Source organism: Gekko japonicus, unplaced genomic scaffold, assembly GCF_001447785.1.
Source record: "Gekko japonicus isolate JY-2015 unplaced genomic scaffold, Gekko_japonicus_V1.1 scaffold3362, whole genome shotgun sequence".
Taxonomy (NCBI): domain Eukaryota; kingdom Metazoa; phylum Chordata; class Lepidosauria; order Squamata; family Gekkonidae; genus Gekko; species Gekko japonicus.
The window spans coordinates 91242-95401 of record NW_015161510.1 but is presented as its reverse complement, the minus strand read 5'-3'; positions in this window follow the sequence as shown (position 1 = coordinate 95401).

The window sequence follows — 4160 nt, the reverse complement described above, 5'->3', positions numbered from 1 at the left end:
AAAGAGGGAAAGAAAGAGGGAGAGAAGGAAGGAAGGAAGGAGGCTTCTTGTTCCTCATGGCCTGGGGCTGCTGGGAGCAGGGGGTGGGGCTTGTTGTATGTGCCCACCCCCTGGGCTCCGCTCCTGTGCGCTCCTGCAGGAAATTACCCCTGCCTACAGAGAACTTTTGTTACAATTGTTCTTCAGGGAGTGGGAGAGGGATGGTAGAATTAATAGAAAACTGATAAGGCAATGAGAACAAACCTCAGTGATATAGAGAATTATATAACTCCTATTCTTTTGCCTGCAAATGTGGAAGTGCCTGCTCTTGGTATGATTTTGAGGTAATAGGTTACTCTTACTGTTACAATGCTGAACTTTAGGTGTAAGCACATTCTGAGAATGAAACAGACCGACATGGAGTGCATGTCAAACAAATTTAAAACATTTTATCTGTCAAGCAGGTAAAGCTGTAAGAACCGAATCAACACTAATATTCAAGCAGTCGATTACATTTGGTGACTTGATTTAGCGTTGCCATATGAAACGGCAAAACAATCAGTAAAGAAGACGTAGCATTACCCATCTTTTGTGTTTTGATCATAACATTTCTGCAAACACAGCTCTTCTTTACTTCTGCTAAGTTTCATGTTCAAGGAACAATTTCCAGTCTAGTAGGAAGTGACAAGCCCCCTCTTGCCTGCTAAATCTTCAGCATAGTGCATGAAAGGTACATCTTGTCTTCGGGTACCTCAGCCATTTGCTACCACACTTCCAGCAGGTTTTCTATGCAGCTAGAAGAGAAAAACTTGTAAGAAGAAGCTGAAATTCTATTTTGGAGAATCTTTTAAATGATAACTAAAAAAAATTAAATATCAGTCGACACAGGCTACAATGGCTATTTACAATGATGCTGCTTATTGACGTAAAATTTGAAAAAGGTTTCTTCATTATAGTATGCCTATACTTTCAGCTCTCGTGTACTAAAAATCATAAGCACTGTATTATAGTGTCTGAACATTGACCCAGCTAATTCAGTATGCCTTTTCAAACTGTGGTAACTTTAGTTGAGCAAACAATATCTAATAGTGACAGGACATGTTGCTACATCAAAAATGTGGATAAATATAGAGAGACCTCCCAATTGAAATTGATAGGATTAGAGAAACAACCGGGGAGATGTTTACAATGCAAAAGATACTATATTGAAGTTTATACAAATATCCACAAAGTGTGATACGACATTTAAAGTGCTAAGTACATGTATTTATAGAAAATCATCTAGTAGTTCATACATAAGAATCACAATGTATTAAGAGAATCACAATATATATTAACGAAGCTTCCGGCTTGTGTCTTCGTTTCGATCCTAAGCTTCCTCATATATAGGTTAACTACATACCAGAATGCTAAGGCATTCTAGCATTCAATAGCGCGCAGCAGACTGGACTGGAGCCTAATATTAAGGTTGTTGTTTCCTATTTGGCGAGTGATTATCTCCTTATTTATTTATTTATTTATCAAACTTATACCCCGCCCTCCCTGCGAGCAGGCTCAGGGCAGCTTCCATAAAAGCATAAATACATTAAAATACACAATATTTAACCATACAATAAAACATTATAAATACAAAGTGCTGGCGGAAGATTAAATTAATCTAGATGGTATATTACAGGAATAAATTTCCACTGCCCAGATGTTCTGTGATGTTTTCTGCTCTTAGTTAATTAGATGTTAAGACCACAGGCCAGGCTCTGCTATAGCGGCCTGCAGTAGGAGCGTAGCCTGCAGTAGCAGCGGCCCCTAACTAAATGCCTGGCGGAAGAGCTCCGTCTTACAGGCCCTGCGGAACTGCAAGAGGTCCCGCAGGGCCCTGATCTCCTCCGGGAGCTCATTCCACCAGGTAGGGGCCACCACTGAGAAGGCTCCGGCCCTGGTGATAGCTAGCTTGGCCTCCCTCGGGCCAGGGAGGATCAACCGATTTTGAGATCCCAACCGTAGTGCTCTCTGGGGGTATATATGGGGAAAGGCGGTCCCTTAGGTATGTCGGACCTCGACCATATAGGGCTTTAAAGGTAAGAACCAGCACCTTGAAGTGGATTCAGTATGCTATTGGCAGCCAGTGCAGTGTCCTCAGCGCAGGCTGGATGTGCTCTCGTCTAGGGAGGCCCATCAACAGCCTAAAATATTACCCATATGAAAAATTTAATAATGGTTTGTAAAATGATTTTATTTTAGGAACATAAGCTTTGAAAAGAAAAGAGAAAATTATTGGAAAACAAAAGAGACGACACTCGCTAAATGGTATACAAGAAATTTTATTGCAATAATTATTAATTTGTATTTCCTCTTGGTACTTTTCTTATAATATGTAAAATTGTAAATTTGTTTCATAGCAAAATGATGAATAAGAGAATTTACTTCTGAGGAAGCTTAGGATCGAAACGAAGACACAAGCCGGAAGCTTTGTTAATATATATTGTGATTCTCTTAATACATTGTGATTCTTATGTATGAACTACTAGATGATTTTCTATAAATATATGTACTGAGCTCTTTAAATGTTGTATTACACTTTGTGGATATTTGTATGAATTTCAATATAGTATCTTTTGCATTGTAAACGACTCCCCGGCTGTTTGTGTAATCACATCAAAAATATGGCCTTGTGTGGTATTTCAGTTTATTAAATTATAAAGGATCCTCAGCTAATTTAGTTGGTTTATATATATATAAAAAAACTAGCACTTCCCACTAGCTCTGTTTATCAGGTCATGACAAACCTGTTTGTCCTTGTTGAGCATGAACATTAGTGGTGTTGCAGGTATTGGGCATTGAACAGGGCCTCAGCAATGCCTACCACCCAGAGACTGACGGCCAAACAGAACGGGTCAATCAGGTGGTTGAGCAGTTCCTCAGATGCTTTACTAACTATCAACAGGATGACTGGGTCGAGTTATTGCCTTATGCGGAATACAGTTACAATAATGCTATCCATTCGTCTACTGGTCTGTCTCCCTTCAGCCAGTTTGGTGTAGTGGTTAAGTGTGCAGACTCTAATCTGGGAGAACCGGGTTTGATTCCCCACTCCTCCACTTGCACCTGCTGATGTGACCTTGGGTCAGGCACAAGCTCTGGCACAGCTGTCCTTGAAAAAGAGCAGTTTGTGTCAGAGTTCTCTCAGCCCCACCCACCTCACAGGGTGTTTGTTGTGGGAAGGGGAAGGGGAAGGAGTTTGTAAGCCGCTCTGAGACTCCAAGTGAAGGGCGGGGTATAAATCCAATGTCTTCTCTTCTTCTTCTTCTTCTTCTTTACGGCAGTGTATGGATATGAAGGAGCTCCTCTACCTACTGCGGGGACGCCTGGCCTTCCTCCAGAGACCTAAATTCCTGGTGGCAGGGGCTCAAAGAACATTGGCCTGTGATCCAAAGGACACTTCAGAAAGCTAAAGCGGATTACAAAGCCCAGGCTGACGAGGGAAAGGGGCCTTTGGGTGGGATGTCCAACCTGGTGACTCTGTATTTTTGTCCACTAAGAACTTGAAAGGGCTCCAACCCAGCAGAAAACTGGGCTGGAAATATGTGGGGCCCTTTAAGGTGTTGAGAAAAATCATTGAGGTGACTGTTGAACTGGAGCTACCTAAATCGCTCAAAGGAATTCATCCCATTTTTCATTTCAGTTTGTTAAAGCAGGACCCTGGACCGAGTGCCTGGAGACCTCGTCCTCCAGCCCCGCCTCCTCTGATGGTGAATAGTGAGCCGCACCACGAAGTTGCCGAAATCTTGGACTCCAAACTGAGGTGGGACCGGCTGTTCTATCTTGTGCAGTGGAAGGACTTTGATCCCTCACGTAATGAATGGATTGAACAATGTGATGTTCGTGCTCCTAGATTATTGCGTGCCTTCCATAGCATGTATCCTAACAAACCTGGTGGGGAGGGGGTTTTCGGAGGGGCAGAAGGAGGGGGTTTTCGTAGGGGCAGAATGTCAGCTACGCTGCCATAGTGAAGGAGGGGGGAAGGGAGTCGAATGGGTGAACATCTTACTGTCCAGGAACGTTATCTTTCTCTTCACTCGCTGGCCCTTATCTGGTTTCCTGACCTTGATGCTTCGCGCTCTCTCCTTCCCTGGGAACCTGTAGTCGTTTCTTTGCACGTGTAAGACTAGCACCTCTGATTGGCC